Source organism: Meles meles, chromosome 8 (assembly GCF_922984935.1).
Source record: "Meles meles chromosome 8, mMelMel3.1 paternal haplotype, whole genome shotgun sequence".
Taxonomy (NCBI): Eukaryota; Metazoa; Chordata; class Mammalia; order Carnivora; family Mustelidae; genus Meles; species Meles meles.
The window spans coordinates 54,675,346-54,701,356 of NC_060073.1; positions in this window are offsets into that span (position 1 = coordinate 54,675,346).

A 26,011-nucleotide genomic window follows, 5' to 3' on the forward strand; every position below is an offset into this window, starting at 1 on the left:
AAGAGTTTCTTGTAGGCAACATACTGATGGGTTTTGTTTTTTTTTTATCCATTCTGATACCCTGTGTCTTTTGATTGGGGCATTTAGCCCATTAACATTCAGGGTAACTATTGAGAGATATGAATTTAGTGCCATTAGTAGCCTGTAAGGTGACTGTTACTGTATATTGTCTCTGTACCTTTCTGATCTACTACTTTTAGGCTCTCTCTTTGCTTAGAGGACCCCTTTCAATATTTCCTGGAGACCTGGTTTGGTGTTTGCAAATTCTTTCAGTTTTTGTTTGTCCTGGAAGATTTTGATCTCTCCTTCTATTTTCAATGATAGCCTAGCTGGATAGAGTATTCTTGGCTGCATGTTTTTCTCGTTGAGTGCTCTGAATATATCATGCCAGCTCTTCCTGGCCTGCCAGGTCTCTGTGGATAAGTCTGCCGCCAATCTAATATTTTTACCATTGTATGTTACTGATTTCTTTTCTCGGGCTGCTTTCAGGATTTTCTCTTTGTCACTAAGACTTGTAAATTTTACTATTAGGTGACGGGGTGTGGACCTATTCTTGTTGACTTTGAGGGGGGTTCTCTGCATCTCCTGGATTTTAATGCTTGTTCCCTTTGCCATATTAGGGAAATTCTCTCCAATGATTCTCTCCAATAGACCCTCTGCTCCCCTCTCTGTTTCTTCTTCTTCTGGAATCCCAATTATTCTAATGTTGTTTCGTCTTATGGTGTCACTTATCTCTCGAATTCTCCCCTCATGGTCCAGTAGCTGTTTGTCCCTCTTTTGCTCGGCTTCCTTATTCTCTGTCATTTGGTCTTCTATATCACTAATTCTTTCTTCTGCCTCATTTATCCTAGCAGTGAGAGCCTCCATTTTTGATTGCACCTCATTAATAGCTTTTTTGATTTCAACTTGGTTAGACTTTAGTTCTTTAATTTCTCCAGAAAGGGCTTTAATATCTCCAGAGAGGGTTTCTCTAATATCATCCATGCCTTTTTCGAGCCCGGCTAGAATGTTCAGAATCGTCATTCTGAACTCTTGATCTGACATAGTACCAATGTCTGTGTTGATTAGGTCCCTAGCCTTTGGTACTGTCTCTTGTTCTTTTGTTTGTGGTGATTTTTTCCGCCTTGTCATTTTGTCCAGATAAGAGGATATGAAAGAGCAAATAAACTACTAATAGGGTGGCAAAGACCCCAGAAAAATGCGCTGTAACCAAATCAGAAGAGACCCCAAATTGGGGGGGGGGGGAAGGGGATAAAAAACAGGTTCTGAAAAAAAAAAGAAAAAAAAAAAAAAAAAAAAAAAAGAAAAAAATTTAAAAAAATAAAACAAAAAAATATAAAAAAGAAAGAAAAAATATATTTATTTAGATGAACTAGTCAAAAAACGTTAAAAAAGAAAAGGGTAAAAGTTTTTAAAAAAATTTAGCAGAAGAAGAAAAAAGAAAAAAGAAAAAAAAATTGAAAAAAGAAAAAAAAATAAAAAATTGAAAAAAGAAAAAAAAAATTGAAGTAGCCGCAAGACTAAAGAATCATGGGGAGAAAGCCATGAGTTCCATGCTTTGCTTTCTCCTCCTCTGGAATTGCTCTGCTGTCTTAGGAATTGAATCTGCTTTCTCCTTGATAGATGAACTTCGTCCTGGCTGGATATTTTGTTGATCTTCTGGGGGAGGGGCCTGTTGTAGTGACTCTCAAGTGTCTTTGCCCGAGGCGGGATTGCACCGCCCTTACCGGCGGCCGGACTAAGTAATCGGCTCGGGTTCGCTTTTGGGAGCTTCTGTTCCCTGAACGCTTTCCGTAGAGTTCCGGAGGACGGGAATGAAAATGGCGGCCTCCCAGTCTCCGGCCCGGAGGAGCCGAGAGCCTGGGGCCCCACTCCTCAGTGCGCCCCCAGAGGACAGCACCCAATCACTCCCGTATCCCCAGCCTCTAGCCGCGCTCTGAGCTCACCCAGCCCGCGACCAGTTCAAGGTAACCCCGAGCTGAGAGTTCAGTCCTCGGCTCTGTCTTGGCAGCCGGCTTCTCCGTTCTAATAGCTGCGAGCTCTCCGACACTCCGACACCCCCGATCCTTCTGTGACCCTGCGGGGCCTGGGGCCACGCTGGCCCCGCGTGGGCTTCACCCCGGTTTAGCCCCTGGAGCAATGTCCCTCAGTGGAACAGACTTTTAAAAGTCCTGATTTTGTGCTCCGTTCCTCCGCCGCTTGCCGGGAGCCGGCCCCGCCCCCCGCGGTCTATCTTCCCGTCGTTTTAGATTCACTTCTCCGCCAGTCCTACCTTTCAGAAAGTGGTTGATTTTCTGTTTCTAGAGTTGCTGTTCTTCTTCTCTTCGCTCTCCCATTGGATTTGTAGGTGTTTGCTATGTTTAGATAAGCTATCGAGCTGATCTCCTGTTACCTGATGTAGTCTCAGCCTGCTACTTCTCCGCCATCTTGACTCCTCCTCCCCAAGACAATAATAAGAGATGAAGAAGGACACTATATCATACTCAAAGAGTCTGTCCAACAAAAAGATCTAGTAATTTTAAATATCTATGACCCTAACATGGGAGCAGCCAACTATATAAACCAACTAATAACAAAATCAAAGAAACACATCAATAATAATACAATAATAGTAGGGGACTTTAACACCCCCCTTCATCTTCAAAGCAAAAGATCAACAAGGATATAAAAGCTTTAAATGACACACTTGACCAGATGGACATCACAGATATATTCAGAACATTCCATTCCAAAGCAACAGAATACACATGCTTCTCTAGTGCACATGGAACATTCTCCAGATAGATCACATCCTGGGTAACAAATCAGGTCTCAACTGGTACTAAAAGATTGGGATTATTCCATGCATATTTTTAGATCACAATGTTCTGAAGCTAGAATTCAATCACAAGAGGAAAGTTAGAAAGAACTCAAATACATGTGGGATTAAGAAAGCATCCTACTAAAGAATGAATGGGTCAACTAGGAAATTAAAGAAGAATGGAAAAAATTCATGGAAACAAATGAAAATGAAAACAAAACTGTTCAGAATCATTGGGACACAGCAAAGGTGGTCCTGAGAGGAAAATATGTAGCGGTACAAGTCTTTCTCAAGAAAGAAGAAAGGTCTCAAGTACACAACCTAACCCTACACCTAAAGGAGCTGGAGAAAGTACAAGAAAGAAACCCTAAACTCAGCAGGAGAAGAGAAATCATAAAGATCAGAGCAGAAATCCATGAAATAGAAACCAAAAGAACCATAGAACAAATCAACAAAACTAGGGGCTGGTTCTTTAAAAGAATTAATAAGATTGATAAAACCTGACCAGACTTATCAAAGAGAAAAAATAAAGGACCCAAATTAATAAAATCATGAATGAAAGAGTAGAGATCATAACCAACACCAAAGAAATGCAGACAATTATAAGAACATATTATGAGCAACTATACGCCAGCAAATTTGACAATCTGGAAGAAATGGATGCATTCCTAGAGATGTATAAACTACCACAACTGAACCAGGAAGAAACAGAAAATCTGAACAGACCCATAACCAGTAAGGAGATGGAAACAGTCATCAAAAATCTCCCAAAAAACAAGAGCCCAGGGCCAGAAGGCTTCCCAGGGGGAATTCTACCAAACCTTTAAAGATACCTGTTCTCCTGAAACTGTTGCAAAAAAATAGAAATAGAAGGAAAACTTCCAAACTCATTTTATGAGGCCAGCATCACCTTGATCCCAAAACCAGACAAAGACCCCATCGAAAAATAGAATTACAGACCAATATCCTTGATGGACACAGAAATTCTCACCAAAATACTAGCCAATAGGATCCAACAGTACATTAAGAGGATTATTCACCACAACCAAGTGGGATTTATTCCTGGCCTGCAAGGTTGGTTCCACATCTGGAAATCAATCAGTGTGATACAATACACTAAGAAAAGAAAGAACAAGAACCATATGATACTCTCAATAGATGCTGAAAAAGCATTTGACAAAGTACAGCATCTTTCTTGATCAAAACTCTTCAAAAACACTCTCAATTGGAGAGAGGGTGCCTACCTGAATATCTTCAAAGCCATCTATGAAAAACCTATAGCGAATATAATTTTCAATGGGGAAAAACTGAGATCTTTTCCCCTAAGGTCAGGAACATGGAAGGAATGTCCACTATCACTACTGCTATTCAACATAATACTAGAAGTCCTAGCCTCAGTAATCAGATAACAAAAAGAAATAAAAGGCATCTGAATCAGGAAAGAAGAAGTCAAACTGTCACTCTTTGCAGATGATATGATACTTTATGTGGAAAACCCAAAACATTCTACTCCAAAACTGCTGAAACTCATATAGGAATTCAGGAAGGTGTCAGGATATAAAATCAATGCATAGAAATCAGTTTCATTTCTATACACCAACAGTAAGACAGAAAAAGAGAAATTAAGGAGTCAATCCCACTTACAATTGCACCCAAAACCATAAGATACCAAGGAATAAACCTAATCAAATGGCCAAAATTATAGAGTACACATGAAGGAAATTGAGGAAGACACAAAGAAATGGAAAAATGTTCCAGGCTCATGGATTGAAAGAACAGATATTGTGAAACTGGCTAAAGCAATCAACACATTTAACGCAATCCCTACCAAAATACCATCCACTTTTTTCAAAGAAATGGCACAAATAATCCTAAAATTTATAGGAAACCAGAAAAGACCCCCAAATAGGCAGAGGTTTGTTAAAAAAGAAAGCCAAAGTTGGCAGCATCACAACTCCAGACTTCATGCTCTATTACAAAGCTGTTATCATCAAGAAAATATGGTACTGGCAGAGAATTAAACACATAGATCAATGGAACAGAATAGAGAACCCAAAAATTGACCCTCAACTCTATGTCAAATAACCTTCAACAAAGCAGGAAAGAATGTCCAGCGGAAAAGATACAGTCTCTTCAGCAAATGGTGTTGGAAAAATTGGACAGCCACATGCAGAAAAATGAAATTGGACCATTTCCTTACACCACACACAAAAATAGACGCAAAATGGATGAAAGACCTCAACGAGAGACAGGAATCCATCAAAATCCTTGAGGAAAACACAGGCAACAACCTCTTAGACCTCAGCTGCAACAATTTCTACGTGGGCACATTGCCAAAGACAAGGGAAACAGGGCAAAAATGAGCTATTGGGACTTCATCAAGATCAAAAGCATTTGCACAGCAAAGGAAACAGTCAATGAAACCAAAAGACAACTGACAGAATGGAAGAAGATATTTGCAAATGATATATCAGATAAAGGGCTAGTATCCAAAATCTCTAAGGAATTTAATAAACCCCAAATCAAAGAACAATTAAAACAATCAAAAAATGGGCAGAAGACATGAGCAGACTTTCCGCAAAGAAGACATCCAGACAAATGAAAAAGTACTCCTCATCACTCGGCACCAGGGAAATACAAATCAAAATCACAATGAAATACCACTTCACACCAGTCAGAATGTCTAAAATTAACAAGTCAGGAAATGACAGATGTTTGTGAGGATGCGGAGAAAGGGAAACCTCCTACACTGTTCGTGGGAATGTAAGCTGGTGTAGCCACTCTGGAGAACAGTATGGAGGCTCCTCAAAAAGTTGAAAATATTTTTTCCTGTTTTGTCGAAGATTATTTGACCATAGATTTGAAGGTCCATATCTGGGCTCTCCACTCTGTTCCACTGGTCTATGTGTCTGTTTTTATGTCAGTATAATGCTGTCTTGGTGATCACAGCTTTGTAGTAAAGCTTGAAATCAGGTAACATGATGCCACCAGTTTTGTTTTTGTTTTTCAACATTTCCTTAGCAATTTGGGGTCTTTTCTGATTCCATAAAAATTTTAGGATTATTTGCTCCAGCTCTTTGAAAAATACCTGTGAAATTTTGATTGGAATGACACTAAAAGTATAGATTGCTCTAGGCAGTATAGACATTTTAACAATGACTATTCTCTTACACAGTACACAAAAATAAACTCGAAATGGATAAAAGACCTCAACATGAGACAGGAATCCATCAGAATCCTAGAGGAGAACATAGGCAGTAACCTCTTCGATATCAGCCACAGCAACTTCTTTCAAGATATGTCTCCAAAGGCCAAGGAAACAAAAGCAAAAATGAACTTTTGGTACCTCATCAAGATCAAAAGCTTCTGCACAGCAAAGGAAACGGTCAACAAAACAACAACACAGCCCACGGAATGGGAGAAGATATTTGCAAATAACAGTACAGACAAAAGATTGATATCCAGGATCTATAAAGAACTCCTCAAACTCAACACACACAAAACAGAGAATCATATCAAAAAATGGGCAGAAGATATGAACAGACACTTCTCCAATGAGGACATACAAATGGCTATCAGACACATGAAAAAATGCTCATCATCACTAGCCATCAGGGAGATTCAAATTAAAACCACATTGAGATATCACCTGACACCAGTTAGAATGGCCAAAATTAGCAAGACAGGAAACAACGTGTGTTAGAGAGATTATGGAGAAAGGGGAACCCTCTTCCACGCTGGTGGGAATGCAAGTTGGTGCAGCCACTTGGGAGAACAGTGTGGAGATTCCTCAAGAAATTAAAAATAGAGCTTCCCTATGACCCTGCAATTGCACTACTGGGTATTTACCCCAAAGATACAGATGTAGTGAAAAGAAGGGCCATCTGTACCCCAATGTTTATAGCAGCAATGGCCACGGTCGCCAGACTGTGGAAAGAACCAAGACATCCTTCAATGGACGAATGGATAAGGAAGATGTGGTCCATATACACTATGGAGTATTATGCCTCCATCAGAAAGGATGAATATGCAACTTTTGTAGCAACATGGACGGGACTGAAAGAGATTTTGCTGAGCGAAATAAGTCAAGCAGAGAGAGTCAAGTATCATATGGTTTCATTTATGTGTGGAGCATAACAAATAACATGGAGGACATGGGAGATGGAGAGGAGAAGGGAGTTGTGGGAAATTGGAAGGGGAGATGAACCATGAGAGACTATGGACTCTGAAAAACAACCTAAGGGCTTTGAAAGGGTGAGAGGTTGGGGAACCAGGTGGAGGGTAATAGAGAGGGCACGTAGTTCATGGAGCAGTGGGTGTTGTGCAAAAACAATGTGTATACTGTTACACTGAAAATAAATTAATTAATTAAAAATAAATTAATTAATTAAAAAAAGTTGAAAATAGAGCTATCCTATGACTCAGCAATCACACTACTGGGTATTTACCCTAAACATACAAATGTAGTGATCTGAAGGGGCATGTGCACCTGAATGTTTATAGCAGCAATGTCCACAATAGCCAAACTATGGAAAGAACCTAGACATCCATCAACAGATGAATGGACAAAAAAGATGTGAGATATATATACATATATATATGTATATATATATGTATATATGTATATATATGTATATATGTATATATGTATATATATACACATACTATATATACATACTATTCCACTGTGAATGTGTGTATACATATATGTGTACATTTATATATATATATAATATATATGTATATATATGTATACACACATATACACACATATACACATATATGTATATATATGTATACACATACACAGTGGAATAGTATGCAGCCATCAAAAGACATAAAATCTTGCCATTTGTGACAATGTGGTTGGAACTAGAGGGTATTATACCAAGCAAAATAAGTCAATCAGAGAAAAACAATTATCATATGATCTCTCTGATATGAGGAATTTGAGAGTCAGGGTAGGGGGTTGTGGGGGGGTAGGGATGGAAAAAAATGAACAAGATAGGATCAGGAGGGAGACAAGCCATAAAAGCCTCTTAGTCCCACAAAACAAACTGAGGGTTTCTGGGGTGTGTGGGGTGTGGAGAGGGCAGTTGGTTTATGGACATTGGGGAGGGTATGTACTATTGTAGTGCTGTGAAATGTGTAAGCCTGATGATTCACAGACCTGTAACCCTGGGGCAAATAATACTTTATATGTTAATAAAAATAATTTAAGAAATAATAAAAAGGGAAAAAAAGAGATAGAAATGATCTCTAGCTGTACTTCACTCCTATTTAGTGTGATAACACCTTGGTTACAACATTCTTCCAGACTCTGTCTTATACTGATAATTATTCAAATATACATATTATTTCTCAAATTACTTTTAATATCACATACTAGATTCTTATATCACAGACATTTCTGTATGACTCACAATTACTAAAAATTATTTCTCTTTATCATCTATTTAATAGTCAATAGACATTTGATGAGTAACTAATGTGTGAATGTATATCTACTCTCAGTCAAAAGCCGCAGCACCCACACCTTCCAAATATGACATTTTTCCAATTCTTAAGTACCCTATTCTTTCAAATTATTCCAATTTTTAGACTGAGGTAAATATCATATATTAGTTCTTCATATCCATTTCAACACCGGCTAACATGCTAAGGCTGGAAAACTTAAAAGTACAGTTCTCAGGTTTTCGTTCATGTTTAAGTTACTCTCTAAAGTGCTTATATGGGACTCTGATTCACACATAAGTCACATGTAGAGGGAGGGAGAGACATTGATTTAGCTGACACAAATTATGGCCAAAATTCTGGGGCCAGGAGATTCTGGTTCATCAGCCCTGAAGAGGAGGCAGCAGCAACAGCAGCAACTTTCTCTGTTGTGATTGAGATGAGGGAATTCTGGAGGCTGAATATTATTCCTGGGGTTCATCCTGAAGCCCTCTGTACCAGCTCTCTCGATGATTTTAAAGAACCAAATTTTCTTTCTACCAAAACTAGCTAAGATGAATTCCATTACCTATGACAGAACACTGATGATACAGTTACCCTAGGAAACTGTTATTTATTAGTTCATTCGTTTCAGTTTTCTGTAAAAAGTTGCTCTTGCTCTTATGTATTCACAGATGTCCTTAAGTCCCTGATGACGATAGTATTTGAAATTAAAATAGAGATGATCTTAGTCATTTGATTGGCTGGGGTTTTTGGGGTAAAGGAATTAAAGTTTAGAACAATTCAAAGGGTTCTGGCATGAGAGCTTGAATGAATAGTTCAATTTTTCTAAGGTATCTGTAATTATACTAGAATTCGAATGGTGCAGTTATTGACCATCAAATTACCCCAAGAAATAAACTTTATGAATAATGACAGAAGTAGAGTTCCTTATAAGCATAAATGGAAAAATATCATGTAAGCCCCCACATTAGATGAATGTTGAAAATAATCACATAAATATTATAATAATTATTTACCAAAAATCACTTTTAATAAAGGATACTAATTGAATGGATGAATTATAAATTCACTCCATTATAACTATGTGTTTGTATAAAAGTAAATCCACACATGAAAAAATTATCTCTGTTTCTGGTCATGAATTTTAGCCCAGAAAATATGTTCACATTAATGCTATATAGATGGCACCAAAATTCTACTTATGTTTGATGGTCTTAACTCTCATCACAAGTATTTAACACGGAAAGAAGAAAATTTTCAAATATTGGACAATAGCCTTCAGCTGCTGCTACCACACCTGCTGTTTTCAAAGATATAGGCAGAAAGCATGAACAGACACTTCTCCAAAGAAGACATACAAATGGCTAACAGACACATGAAAAAATGTTCATTATCACTAGCCATCAGGGAAATTCAAGTCAAAACCCCATTGAGATATCAACTTATACCAGTTAGAATGGCCAAGATGAACAAGGCAGAAAACAAGAAATGTTGGAGAGAATGTGGAGAAAAGGGAGCCCCCTTACACTATTGGTGGTAATGCAAACTGGTGCACCCACTTTGGAAAACAATGTGAAGAGTCCTCAAAAAATTAAAAAGAGAGCTACCCCATGACCCTGCAATTGCACTACTGGGTATTTACCCCAAAGATACAGATGTAGTGAAAAGAAGGGCCATTTCTACCCCAATGTTCATAGCAGCAATGGCCACAATCGCCAATATGTGGAAAGAGCTAAGATTCCCTCCAGCTGATGAATAGATAAAGAAATTATGGTACATATGTACAGTGGAATATTACGTGACCATCAGAAAGGAAGAATACCCAACTTTTGTATCAACATGGACAGGACCGGAGGAGATTATGTTGAGTGAAGTAAGTCAAGCAGAGAGAATCAATGATATGGTTTCACTTACTTGTGGAGCATAAGGAATAATATGGAGGACATGAGGAGAAGGAAAGGATAAGTGAATTCGGGTAAACCAGAGGGGGAGATGAAACATGAGACTGTAGACTCCAAAAACAAACTGAAGGTTTTGGAGGGGAGGAGGGTGGAGGGATGGGTGAGCCTGATAGTGGGTATTAAGGAGGGCCCATATTGTATGGAGCACTGGGTATGGTGCATAAACAATGAATCTTGGAACACTGAAAAAAAAAAAAAATTAAGATGTTAAAAACAAAAGAAAACAACACAACCAAAAAAAAAAAAAAACCCAAAGAGATATTTGCAAAAGGGATATTGCAGGCAAAGACACATTCTGTTGCATGTTAGAGTATCAGTCCCCAGTCTCTTAATTGGTGAGCAGGCCTGGACAAGATCTGAGACACAAGGTCATTTCTTGTTCTGCTGATCTAATTCCTAGACTTTCAAAGTCTGAGCAGTCTCTTTGTAGTTTCCCCAGACCCACAGTTTAATCATAGCCCTCACAGTATTAACACTTTGATGCTTAAAGGAGATGTGAAAATATTAAATGAGCAAAGAGAAGGTTTCAGTCTTAAGGTTTACAGCAGAGATGCCATAAGCTGCCTGTTTCACGTACACTTTGCCTTGCTTCCTGCCCTTCTTTGCTTGGAATCCCAGCTTATTTTCTTCTTGGGTCTCTAGAAATGGATATTCCTCCTTCTAAAACAGCTTACTTAGGTTGTTCTCAATAACTACTCACATGAAACACAGAAGAGTCATATAAAACATTCCTAAAGGAAAAGACAAGATAAGAGAAGTTTCCTTAAAAGATGAGACACAACTGGCTACTTCTAAATTTGCTTTATCCACAAAGCTTGATCCAAGTCCCTATGTACAGTTGCTTGTCTCTGGGAAAAACAAACAACCTGGGAGTACTCTTCTCTTGAGTGAAGGGAATAGAGAAATACTTGTGCTTCTACCTAGAGTTTAGCGTGAACTATTAACACCTTTCAATCATCTTTTCTGTATTTTGAGCCCCTCACCAGCACTCCTCTGAGTTATATTAATCACTTAAAGTCCTAGATCATGAGTAATAGTTACTTCCAAGCAACCAGAGAGGAAGGAAAATTAGTGCTTGTGACAAATATTAGGATCAATCCTAGGCTGATTTGCTGTGAAGCTGTTGCTGTTCTCTGCTTCTCCATCTGATAATCATCTAGCATCTTCTCTGTTTGTTGACCTTTGGAGATCACTAGGGAAATTTCTCAATTTCTTTGTCACTTGAAAATCCTATAGCACTTGTGAACCAGATCCCCAAGGAAGTGTCTTTCAAGGAATGGTTGTCTCTACTGAGCAGTGGGTTTATTGCATCACTGACCTATTCATCTCCAGGTTCTGTCTGAATGAGGTCTGTGGGAAGAGTCAACATGCAAAGTCAGCCCAAGTTCAGTGGCAGAGAAACAGAATGAGAGCAAGAGAGAGGAAAGAGAAAAGATACACATCAAATAGCTACAGAAAAAGAACACAAAAAACAAAATTTTCTTCTTATTTGGGCTAATAGCCAACGGGGGCATTCAAAGGCCCAGAAGTAACCTTTGCATTTTGGTTATGCTGCATTTTCTTTGAATCAATAGCAGAGTAATTTTTCATTTCCTTGTAATCCATGTGGACCCCAGAGTTTACCCAGGCAAAGAAAATCACAGAGCCATGGAACTCTTAAGTTTCATAGAGAAACAAATTTCCAGGATTTAGATCAGGCTATTCCAAAAGCACTTTTAAATTTCCTTTTCCGTTTTCCTTTGTATAACTCATCTGCAAATCCTTTCAGGTGGAGAGGCAACACAGGCCATATTCTGTGTGAGTAACTCTCCACAGATCTGTCCACTGAGTATCTGAATCAAGGTCTCCACACCAGACTCAACCAAGACAACCTACTTCACCCAGATCCCTAAAGAGAAGTAAACAGAATGCATCATGGTGAGACACCTATTCTTTTTTTTTTTTAATTTGTTTATTTACAGCATAACAGTGTTCATTGTTTTGGCATCACACCCAGGGATCCATGCAGTACGTGACCTCCCTATTACCCACCACCTGGTTCCTCAACCTCCCACCCCCCTGCCCCTTCAAAACCCTCTGGTTGTTTTTCAGAGTCCATAGTCTCTCATGGTTCATCTCCCCTTCCAGTTTCCCTCAACTCCCTCTCCTCTCCATCTCCCCATGTCCTCCATGTTCTTTGTTATGCTCCACAAATAAGTGAGGCCATATGATACTTGACTCTCTCTGCCTGACTTATTTCACTCAGCATAATTTCTTCGAGTCCTGTCCATGTTGCTACAAAAGTTGGGTTTTCATCCTTTCTGATGGAGGCATAATACACCATTGTGTATACGGACCACATCTTCCTTATCCATTCATCCGTTGAAGGGCATCTTGGTTCTTTCTACAGTTTGGCGACCGTAGCCATTGCTGCAATAAACATTGGGGTACAGAAGGCTCTTCTTTTCACTACATCTGTATCTTTGGGGTAAATACCCAGCAGTGCAATTGCAGGGTCATAGGGAAGCTCTATTCTTAATTTCTTGAGGAATTTCCACACTGTTCTCCAAAGTGGCTGCACTAACTTGCATTCCCACCAATAGTGGAAGAGGGTTCCCCTTTCTCCACATCCTCTCCAACACACGTTGTTTCCTGTCTTGCTACTTTTGGCCATTCTAACTGGTGTCAGGTGGTATCTCAATGTGGTTTTAATTTGAATCTCCCTGATGGCTAGTGATGATGAACATTTTTTCATGTGTCTGATAGACATTTGTATGTCTTCATTGGAGAAGTGTCTGTTCATATCTTCTGCCCATTTTTTGATATGATTATCTGTTTTGTGTGTGTTGAGTTTGAGAAGTTCTTTATAGATCCTGGATATCAACATTTTTAAAAAAAAATTTATTTATTTTTTCAGCGTAACAGTATTCATTGTTATTGCACAACACCCAGTGCCCCATGCAAAACGTGCCCTCCCTATTACCCACCACCTGTTCCCCCAACTTCCCACCCCTGACCCTTCAAAACCCTCAGGTTGTTTTTCAGAATCCATTGTCTCTTACGGGTTCGCCTCCCCTTCCAATTTTTTTTTTTATAAACATATAATGTATTTTTATCCCCAGGGGTACAGGTCTGTGAATCTCCAGGTTTACACACTTCACAGCACTCATGATAGCACATACCCTCCCCAATGTCCATAAACCCCTCCCCCTCTCCCAACCCCCCCCTCACCCCAGCAACCCCCCTTTTGTTTTGTGAGATTAAGAGTCATTTATGGTTTGTCTCTGGATATCAACCTTTTGTTTGTACTGTCATTTGCCAATATCTTCTCCCATTCCCTGGGTTGCTGTCTTGTTCTGTTGACTGTTTCCTTTGCTGTGCAGAAGCTTTTGATCTTGATGAAGTCCCAAAAGTTCATTTTTGCTTTTGTTTCCTTGGCCTTTGGAGACATATCTTGAAAGAAGTTGCTGTGGCTGACATTGAAGAGGTTACTGCCTATGTTCTCCTCTAGGATTCTGATAGATTCCTGTCTCACATTGAGGTCTTTTATCCATTTCGAGTTTATCTTTCTGTACGGTGTAAGAGAATGGTCGAGTTTCATTCTTCTACATATCGCTGTCCAGTTTTCCCAGCACCATGTATTGAAGAGACTGTCTTTTTTCCATTGAATATTTTTTCCTGTTTTGTCGAAGATTATTTCACCATAGAGTTGAGGGTCCATATCTGGGCTCTCCACTCTGTTCCACTGGTCTATGTGTCTGTTTTTATGCCAGTACCACGCTGTCTTGGTGATCACAGCTTTGTAGTAAAGCTTGAAATCGGGTAACGTGATGCCGCCAGTTTTGTTTTTGTTTTTCAACATTTCCTTAGCAATTTGGGGTCTCTTCTGATTCCATACAAATTTTAGGATTATTTGCTCCAGCTCTTTAAAAAAGATCGGTGGAATTTTGATCGGAATGGCATTAAAAGTATAGATTGCTCTAGGCAGTATAGACATTTTAACAATGTTTATTCTTCCAATCCAAGAGCATGGAACAGTCTTCCATCTTTTTCTGTCTTCTTCAATTTCTTTCATGAGTGTTCTGTAGTTCCTCGAATACAGGTCCTTTACCTCTTTGGTTAGGTTTATGCCCAGGTATCTTATGGTTCTTGGTGCTATAGTAAATGGAATTGATTCTCTAATTTCCCTTTCTATATTTTCATTATCAGTGTATAAGAAAGCCACTGATTTCTGTACATTGACTTTGTATCCTGCCACGTTACTGAATTGCTGTATGAGTTCTAGTAGTTTGGGGGTGGAGTCTTTGGGGTTTTCCATATAAAAAATCATGTCATCTGCGAAGAGAGAGAGTTTGACTTCTTCCTTGCCAATTTGGATAGCTTTTATATCTCTTTGTTGTCTGATTGCCGTTGCTAGGACTTCTAATACTATGTTGAATAAGATTGGTGAGAGTGGGCATCCTTGTCGTGTTCCTGATCTCAACGGGAAGGCTGCAAGCTTTTTCCCATTGAGGATGATATTTGCTGTGGGTCTTTCATAGATAGATTTTATGAAGTTCAGGAACGTTCCCTCTATCCCTATACTTTGAAGCGTTTTCATCAGGAACGGATGCTGGATTTTGTCAAATGCTTTTTCTGCATCAATTGAGAGGACCATGTGGTTCTTCTCTCTTCTCTTATTGATGTGTTCTATCACACTGATTGATTTGCGAATGTTGAACCAACCTTGCAACCCAGGGATGAATCCCACCTGGTCATGGTGGATAATCTTTTTAATTTATTTATTTTTTCAGCGTAACAGTATTCATTGTTTGCACAACACCCAGTGCTCCATGCAAAACGTGCCCTCCCTATTACCCACCACCTGTTCCCCCAACCTCCCACCCCTGACCCTTCAAAACCCTCAGGTTGTTTTTCAGAGTCCATAGTCTCTTATGGTTCGCCTCCCCTTGCAATTTTTTTTTTATAAACATATAATGTATTTTTATCCCCAGGGGTACAGGTCTGTGAATCGCCAGGTTTACACACTTCACAGCACTCACGATAGCACATACCCTCCCCAATGTCCATTGGATAATCTTTTTAATGTGCTGCTGGATCCTGTTTGCTAGGATCTTGTTGAGAATCTTTGCATCCATATTCATCAGTGATATTGGTCTGAAATTCTCCTTTTTGGTAGGGTCTTTGCCTGGTTTGGGGATCAGGGTAATGCTGGCTTCATAAAAAAGAGTCTGGAAGTTTTCCTTCTGCTTCAATTTTTTGGAACAGCTTCAGGAGAATTGGTGTTATTTCTTCTTTGAAAGTTTGGTAGAATTCCCCAGGGAATCCGTCAGGTACCCGGCGCTTGTTTTTTGGGAGGTTTTTGATCACTGCTTCAATCTCGTTACTAGATATCGGTCTATTCAGGTTGTCAATTTCTTCATGGTTCAATTTTGGGAGTTTGTAGTTTTCCAGGAATGCAAGCATTTCATTTGGTTGCTTAGCTTATTGGCATATAACTGTTGGTAATAATTTCTGATGATTGTTTCTATTTCCTTGGTGTTAGTTGTGATCTCTCCCTTTCCATTCATAATTTTATTAATTTGGGCTTTCTCTCTTTTCTTTTGGATTAGTGTGGCCAATGGTGCATCGATCTTATTGATTCTTTCAAAAAACCAGCTTCTAGTTTCATTGATACCTTCTACTCTATCTCTGGTTTCTACCTCATTGATCTCTGCTCCAATCTTGATTATTTCCCTTCTTGCATGTGGAGTTGGTTTGATTTGTTGTTGATTCTCCAGTTCTTTAAGGTGTAGAGACAGCTGGTGTATTCTGGATTTTTCAATTTTTTGGAGGGAGGCTTGGATGGCTCTGTATTTCCCCCTTAGAACCGCCTTTGCTGTATCCCATAGGTTTTGGACCGAAGTGTCTTCATTCTCATTGGTTTCCATGAATTGTTTAAGTTCATCTTTGATCTCCTGGTTGATCCAAGCATTCTTAAGCAAGGTGGTCTTTAGCTTCCAGGTGTTTGAGTTCCTTCTGAACTTTTCCTTGTGATTGAGTTCCAGTTTCAAAGCACTTTGATCTGAGAATATGCAGGGAATCATGTCAGTCTTTTGGTATTGGTTGAGTCCTGCTTTGTGACCCAGTATGTGGTCTATTCTGGAGAAGGTTCCATGTGCACTTGAGAAGAATGAGTATTCTGTTGTTTTAGGGTGGAATGTTCTGTATATGTCTATGAGGTCCATCTGGTCCAATGTTTCATTCAATGCTCTTATTTCTTTATTAATTTTCTGCTTCGATGATCTGTCTATTACTGAGAGAGGCGTATTAAGATCTCCTACTATTATGGTATTCATATCAATGTGACTCTTTATCTTGATTAATAGTTTTCTTATGTAATTGGGTGCTCCCATATTGGGGGCCTAGATATTCACAATTGTTAGATCATCTTGGCGGATAGTCCCTTTAAGAATTATGTAGTGTCCTTCTGTATCTCTGACTACAGTCTTTAGTTTAAATCTAATTTATCTGATATGAGAATCGCTATCCCGGCCTTCTTTTGAGGCCCATTGGCATGAAAGATGCTTCTCCATCCCTTCACTTTCAGTCTGGGTGTATCCTTAGGTTCAAAATGGGTCTCTTGTAGACAACATATGGATGGGTCCTGTCGTTTTATCCAATCTGTAACCCTGTGTCGTTTTATGGGTGCATTTAGGCCATTCACATTGAGAGTGATTATTGAGAGATAGGTTTTTATTGACATCGTGTTGCCTTTGAAGTCTTTCTGTCTGTAGATTGTTTCTATATTTCTGTTCAATGATATTCTTAGGATTTTTTCTCTTTTATAGGATCCCCCTTAATATTTCCTGCAGTGTCGGCTTGGTGGTTGCATAGTCTTCTAAGCCTTGCCGGTCTTGGAAACTCTTTATCTCTCCATCCATTTTAGATGTCAGTCTTGCTGGATAGAGTATTCATGGTTGCATGTTCTTCTCATTTAGTACTCTGAATATATTTTGCCAGCCCTTTCTGGCTTGCCAGGTCTTGTGGAAAGTTCTGACGTTATTCTAATGGGCTTTCCTCTGTATGTAAGGAGCTTCTTTGTCCTAGCTGCTTTTAAGAGGGTCTGTTGTGAAACATAATTCCTCATTCTAACTATAAGGTGTCGTGAGGACTTTCGAGAATCTAAAATCTTGGGAGGAAATCTCTCTGCCTCTAGTACATGAATGTTGTTTCCATTCGTGAGATTGGGAAAATTTTCATAGACAACTTCTTCCACTATATCTTCTAGACTTCTTTCTTTTTCCTCCCCTTCAGGGATTCCAATAATTCTGACGTTGGAACATTTCATGGCCTCATGTATTTCCCTTATTCTGTTTTCGTGGCTTCTGAGCTGTTTTTTCCAGGCTTCTTCCTGATCCTTTCTCTCTATCTGTTTGTCCTCCAGATCACTAATTCTATCTTCTGTCTCAGTTACCCTAGCTTTTAGAGAATTTAGATTAGATTGGAACTCATTGAGAGCATTTTGAACATCATCCCTGGTGGCTTTCAGTTCTGCCCTAACATTGTGAACATTGTCCCTGGTGGCTTTCAGTTCTGCCCTAATCAATTCTGTTTGGTCATCCATGGCTTTCTCCAACCTAGCTATTGCCTGGATAATTGTTAGTCTGAATTCCTTTTCTGACATATTGTCTATGTCGATAGCCATTAGCCCTGTTGCAGAAGGCCCATCCTCTGTATTTTTCTTCTGTTGGGTATTCCTCCTCCTAGTCATTTTGGTAAGAGATGACTGAACAGATGCAGCTGGACTTATCGATTGTGGTGCAGTCAATGTTCACCCTGGAACACTTCTGCCACTGGCATCTTCTGCTCCTGTAGAGATCCAGACATGTATAATTCTGATCTCAGGCTGATTTCATAGGTGGTCGGAGTTCTTTGGTAGGTAATCAGCTCACTTTAGGGTACAGGTTGAAACGGTGCCTCCTCCTACTTCCCCGCCATCTTGACCCCCCCGAGATTTCTCTATTTTGATTTTGTTTTGTTTTAGAAGCCCTTTGTCTTAGGAGGAATATACAAAAAGAGGCTCTGTAATCATCAGTTTCATGGCTAGGACCCGTTTCTTCCTTCCTAGAGAATTAGGTGCCTGATTCCTTTTTTAAACAATTGATGAGATCTCATTGTAATTACTTTTTCAAATTTAAGGAAATATAAAATACAACTCCTTTCAGGATGTAATAGAAGCACCATAAGGTAGACAGCATGCAAAACTTACCATAGCAGAGAATAAACAAGATTAATATATATCTATGTGTGAGTATATATAGTGTGTGTATATAGTTATATATATCATAATATATAATACTTATGCATAAATAATTTTATAATATAAAATGTATACATAATGTAGAAGTTTCAACAAATTATGTATATAATATATAATTTCATGTTTTAATTTTCTTCCTTAGCTGGAATTAATACATATACAATTTTTTAGATGTAAAAGAGTCAGCAGCTAGAACTTCAGAAAAAGTACTAGCAATTCATTAAAGCCCATTCCTTTTTAGGTAAAAGAAGCATTGACATTGACTGGAGGTCACAAAAATGTTTTTGCTTAGATGGTACTTGGTCTGGATATGCAGGATTTTCCGTCCTCTCATTTGTTTTCATTTTGATTTTGGAAAAGTGGATGCAAAATCCTAGTATATGTGGTCATTCAGCCATTATAAAGTGACAGAAGAGAGATGGATTCTGCCTGGCTCAGCAACAATACTGGATGAGTTAATTAATGAAATACAGTCTGCCAAGAGTTTAAGGATTGCAAGCCATACTATTTTATGCCAATGCTTTGGAAACCACATTTCCTAACTTTTAATTGGGTTATTGATTTAAATACCATATTTACTTTGTTTTGACTGTATTTACATTGTAACTTCATGGTCTTCCCATTTTGTCTTAAGTTTTTGTATATGGTCACCTGAGATTGTTTTAATTTATTTTGTATAGATCATTATATTTTAAAGACTATGGTAGTTTCCAATTTATCTAAACCTGTTACATTCTCTTGGCCTTCATTAGTTTAGCCTAACAACTGTATATTAATAATGATATTACTACTTTTCTTTAGTCAAAAAGAAACGTTGTGGGTCATGGCCCTCACATAGACACTAAAGATAATATAAGACACTCTATTTTTATCACAGAATTTCTTAAACTCATGTTAGAATTTTCTAGTCTTTTATTAAAAGGGAGCAGTGTTATGTTATATATATTTCTGCTCCAAAAATCTTTTGTAATTCCTAATAGACAATGCTATTTTGAAATCTCTCAAGTTTATTTTTATTCTTAAAATTCATTTCAATTTTAGTTAAGCAGTTATTAACCTTTACTGTTAAACCTCCAGTATCATCTGTATTTAAAACCTGACATTCCTTTTCTAGTCTAGACTGTCTGACTTTTAGTTTTCTATATAGCCATTAGATCATTTGTTATACAAATCCCCTGTGTACTTACTTATCTTCTACTTTATTTCATGAACTTGACTTCCAAGAAAGTTACCTTACCATTTCCATAACAGTGCATTGATCTTTCCCCATCTATAATGTGTTTGCTTTTTATATTTCTTTTACTTTAATATTTAAAATATTTTACTTCTAAATGTTTTAAACACTAAAAGTAGAAAAATAGTAAAATTGACTACTTCATCCACAACTCGGATTTTAAAAATTGAAGATCAAAATCTGTATGTAACTAGATTTTATAACTATGCTACATATTTAATGTTGTCCTCCAGTTATAACTATATTCCTTTCTTCAAAACTGGAAGACTGGCATTCAAAAAGGAAAAACAGAATCCCTGTAGCTGAATAGAAATCTGCAGAGAAGGAGATAGATAGGAAAAGGCTATGGTTTTCCTGGACATCCACCAGGCATTGAACCAGCAAGAAAGTAATAGATAAATTGTCAAAACTGAGAGTAGCAGGAAGTTTTCCAGATGTTGAAATTGGTAAAATTTCCCCTTTATTGCAGAAAGATTTGTATTGGATGTACAAGTAAGGCTTCAACCAAACAAACAGAACCAGAAGGAGATATAAATTATGAGATTAATTACATGGAGCTGGCTTATGCAATTGTGGGGGCTGGCAAGGTAGATCTGAAATATATAGGGCAGGCTGTCAGGAAGGGCATCCTGGAAGTCTTGGGCATGAGCTGAAGCTGCTTCCCCACAGGTGAAATTTCTTCTTCCTCAAGGAAGTGTCAGTTCTGCTTTTATAGCCTTTCAACTGACTGAATCGAGCTACTCTAGATTATCTAGAATAATCATCCATATTTAATTGATTATAAATTTTAATCATATCTACAAAATGCCTTCGCAGCAACACCTAAATTAATGTTTGATGGAAAAACTGGGGACTAGAGTGTAGCCAAGATGACACATAAAATGGACCACCACAGTCCATCTCTTGTCAACATGCCACTGATACACATCTCTTTAAACCACACAATCTCCAAATCAAGACAAATACAAAGTCACACTTCCACCTACCAAAATGCAACTATCTTGTGTAAAACTGAAAATATACTAACCCTTGCTCCAGAAGGTGCAAAGTCCTTGAAGGATGTTTGCTCTTCTCCTTTGATATCCTATAGCTAAAATACTGTGATATAAAGTTAATTTATTATAGTATAGTATGTTAGGCAGGACATGGATAAAGGAAATAAGAAAATGAAAGCAGAGTTGTGATATATATAGAGATATATGTATATTTATATACCAAATATTGTGTGTGTAATTCATAATAGAAGAAATACTAATAACTATTAAACTATTACAAATCTCACTTTGTTTCTGCAACTGCTCATAGGGTTGTAACTAGTATTTGTAATTGCCTTCTTCAAATAGCCATGCCATAAACTTTTTGCTCTCTAAAAGCACCTCAGAAGTTCATAGTTCTTTGCCAGTTTGCATAACCCAAGCCTTCATTTCTGAAAGGCCTGAGCCATTAGAAGTACTGCCTGAACTAGATTGTTATAATTTTCCATTAACTATAATCACCGTCATGGTAGTTCTAAAGAGATACCCAAAAGAGCTCTTGTATTCCAGACATACTCTTCCTTACCTCTTATAGTAGCAACCAGTTTCCCCTTGGATCAGGACCAATCACCTATCGATTTAGAGACACGAGAGAGACACCAGGTGGCAGTCTCAAATCTCAGTTCAATGAAATTATTGTATCTCCTACTGGAAACATCCCTTCTTTTGAAACTAAGACCTCTAGGCCAGAAAAGATACAGGGATAGGAGGCAAAAATTTTACTAAGACTCACTATGGGTAATAAGGAATGGAGCCCCTCCCATTTTAACTCTTTGATTCCTGTACATATGAGTATTAGTAGTGGGAGGAACAGTACTATGCACTGGATGCTGATTCAGAGCATAGACAGCATCCTGGAGGATATTACTCCAGCCCTATCAAGTATTGCCAGCTAGCTGGTGCTGTAACCGCATCTTTAAAAGGTTTTTCTACCATAAAATCTAATCAGCTACTTCAGTGATGGTGTGAGAACATGGTAAGATCACTGAATTTCATGAGGATGGGCCTTTTGCTATAGTTCATTTACTGTGAAGTATATTTCATTTATCGATCAAAAGCAATGCCATGTGAAACAACATGACAGTGTATAAGGTCCTTCTGTAAGTCCAGATAGTAACTACAGATAGTAGTTTTGACAGAAGTATTTTATTTAGGAAAGGTCAATCTGTATCCAGTGTTCCTGTCTCCTCTCCCCAGAATATAGTGCTACACTTTCCGTGTTACAAGTGCTCCAGTGTAAGATCCCTGACAAAGGGATAGTTTTCTATTTTTTCATTGCCGTATAATTTAACATCTTGTATCTAGGACATAGGAGTTCAACAAATATTGAATGAGAATATTTAAAAAGAAAACAAATCTATGGAGGGAAAGCAATGCAGGAAACTCTGCATACACTTGTTCTAGTTCATTTACTCTGAGATACTCGTTTATGTTCAGTGAAAGGATTACCTCTTGGGGAAGGATTAAGACAGTCCTGCTTCTCAGCTTTTCTGAGACCATGTGGGGGTCTTCACTATGCTCTGGGACTTGGCGCAGATTGGTAGTACTAGCCCAAGGCATGGTCAGTAAGTGCACAGTCAGAGGTGTGAAAATGGCCCTCCATGTTTCCTTTACAGGTGGAGGACTCCCTCTGAGCCAGCAGAGCTCATTTACTGGGAGAAGAAAGCAGAGGTGGAAAGTCAGGAATCACACCTAGGGGATTTATTAAAATCCTGTCTCCTAGACTAGCATTTCCAGTGAGGGAGCATGTCAGCTGGGGAGAGATTTCCCTTTAAATAAGTGGAAGGTTGGGGTCCCTAGGTGGCTCACTCATTGGGCATCTGCCTTCTGCTAGGGTCATGATCCCAGGGTTCTGGAATCAAGCCCAGTGTCAGGCTCCCTGCTCCATGGGAGGCCTGCTTCTCCCTCTTCCATTCCCCCTGCTTGTGTTCTCTCTCTTGCTCTCTCTCTTTCTCTCTCTCTCAAATAAATAGGAACCAGGTGGTGGGTAATAGGGAGGGCACGTACTGCATGGAGCACTGAGTGTGATGCCAAAACAATGAACACTGTTATGCTGTAAATAAACAAATAAAAAAAAAACCTAAAAATAAATAAATAAATAAATAAACCAATATAATAATAAGCGGAAGGTCAAAGTCATTGTAAATACACAGTAAGGAAGAGGAAACCCCTCAAAGACAGGGCCCTGTATTGTGAATATCAGTTAGCCAGCTGTTAAGCATTAACTTAACAGCTGTTAAGTTAAGTGATCTCAGGGTCCAGGCAATGAACCCCATGTTGGCCTCCCTGCCTGCTTCTCCAACTCTGTCTGCTGCTCCCTGTTTGTGCGTTCACTCTGGTGCTCTCTCTCTCTCTCTCTCTCTCTCAACTAAACAAAAAGTCTTAAAAAAAAAAAAAGAAGAGACAAGAGCTCTGGCTCACTGTGGCCCCAGGGAAAGTGAGGCCAGGCACTTCAAGTTCTACTTTTGGGTCTTCTTCTCATATCCTTTTTCTTGAATTTTTCCTTCATTCAGATTTTCCTCAGTAGGAGTGAAAATATTTTTAAAAGTCTAAGCAGTGATCTCAGCCTGACAATTCCTTGGTGGCTAGAAAAATTACTTCAAATGGTGAGTGGTTCAGAGAAGCAGTCTATCTTAACTCCTCACGTAGGAGGAGACAAGCAACCTCTTGTTCCTGTGTGAATCTTCTCTCAGTAGTGTTGGCCATTCAGAAAAAAGGCTGCCCGCTCCCAGAGAAAGTCACAAAGCCAGAAGAATGGGAGGGCATGAATCACTGATCTCACATACCTCCTCACAGCTGATACCTTCCCCAATACTGGCAAAAGCCACTTTATTCACCAATTTCTATTTGCACTCCTTGACTCCCTCAAATAAGCTACTACATTGCATAATAAAATCTAGCAGCAGTGTCTCCAATCCATCTGAGGTAAGGATTTTACCTCTGTTCGAGGGCTTATTATGAAGTAGGTGTCTGTGAGTGGTTAGGAATTGGGAAGGATCCCAGTTAAGAAATGTGGCTGGTTAGGAATCAATACCTGTCCCTTTAACCATCTCAGTAATGTTGGTCTCGGTAATGAACACCGCAGTGAGGTTGGTCTCATTCATTCATTCATTCATTCATTCATTCAACAAATAATCAAGGACATTCTATAATTCAGGCTCTGTGCATATGTTGAACAAACACAGTGAATAAGATACAAACCCTGTATTTAAGGATCAGTATAGGAATATTTAAATATAGTAGGGTAGCTGCTCACTCTGCAAGAAGCAAGACAACTTTCTAGGAGGTAGTGGCAGCTCTTGTTCTGGAGTACCAGGAAGCTATAACCAAGAAAAAAGATCAAGGACATGAAGGATGGGATGAAAGGAAGGAAATGAAGCATTCTAGGCAGAGGAACATGCAGGTACAAAGGACTAGAGGCAGGAGAAAACAGTTTCTTGGGGAATTCCAAATTGATCACTATAGAGGGAAGTGTGGTTTGGGTAGGGATGGAGGAGGGAGGTGACGCTAGGGGTCATTGTAAGAAATGAAGCAGAGAGATCAGCCTAGCCAGTGAACTTTTTAAAAAAGATTTTATTTACTTATTTGAGACAGGGCAAGAGTTTGAGAGGAAGAGAACAAGCAGAGGGAGTAGCATGCAGAGGGAGAAGCAGGCTCTTCACTGAGTAGGGAGCCGGACATGGGCTCTATCCCAGGACTCTGAGATGATGATCTTAGCCGAAGGCAGACACTTAAAAGTGAACCACTCAGGCACCCCCAGATTATGAACTATACTGCATAATATGCCAAGAAGATTGGAGTGGATCTTGACGGCTGTCCTTAAAGTATATTAAGTAACAGAGTAACATCAGAATTGTAGTATTAAGATTTCTACAACAGTGTAGAAATGGATTGCAGGAGATAAAACTGAATCCTGAGAGAAGCCTAGTAAGTTATGTGACCTTGAGGTCATGACTTCCTGCCAGTTCTCTTTGTCAACGATATATTTAAATTTAAAATCCATCCTCATTGTTACCCTTAGGACTTAGATCATTGTCTTCTTTTCATTCTCTGGTTGTCATTATTTTGGATGATTTTAGTGTCCATGTGAATGACTCATTTTAGTTCCATATTTTAAAAACTCAAATAACTTACATCTTTAGAAAATTTAAACCACCCCTTCCAGTGGGTGAAATATTTTTTCACTTTTTCTTTCTTGCCCTGTGGGTTTTAATGTCCTACAAAGTTTCTATACTTTATTTATACCCCTTTCTTGTTGTATTGTGAATATCTGTTTTTTAAGGATATGTCTTTCCTTCTAGACTTCGAAATTCTGAAGGATGCTGACCTAAACTTTTTGCTCATCAAAGTACTAGATTACTACTAGGCACCAAATATTTCATTAGACAAATATTTAAATACTTTTTGAACATTGACTGAGTGGCAAGTTTTAATATTGTATGAATATTGCCAGGATTGGATATCATTTTGCATATGTTGTATGGTATTGTTGCTTACAGAGAACCCAATATCTCCCTGGTGTTTGCTGACTCCTGAAAGATTTTGAAAAAGCTCTGAAATTAGCCCTCTCAAAATAACAGAATGTCAAAATTAAATAATGTGTCATATATACCATAAATTGTTGGTTTGAAAGCAGTTGGAATATTAAGGTAAACTTTTGGATGTCCAATGTTATGCAGACCTAATATTAATTAGAAAGCCTATTAGAACCTGAAGGTTTTGAAGGGGCAGGGGGTGGGAGGTTGGGGAACCAAGTGGTGGGTAATAGGGAGGGCACGTATTGCATGGAGCACTGGGTGTTGTGCAAAAACAATAAATACTGTTACGCTGAAAAAAAATAAAAAAAATAACACACAGAAATCAGTAAAAAAAAAAAAACAAAAACAAAAACAAAGCCTATTATACCAAAAGAATTGGAATGAACCAGGTAGACATCAATTATGCAGGGAAATTTTTAAATCTGTCATCATGCTTAAAGAAGGAATTTGACACCAGGAGTGCTGAATAGCTTATTATATATTAACATATTATAAGTATTAAATATTTTGTTTCCTGTAAATAGCTTTGGAATATTCTATTCATAATCTAAAATATATGGTTTTCTTAGGATCAATTTGAGTCCTTTGTGAGCTAGAAAAAAATTATTTTGAAAGAATGGGTTTCCCCTACTGATATACAAAATATGTGTAGCTTAGAGGTTTTTGTCTTGAGGCAAAGTAATATGATGTGGTTTAAAATTCTTTA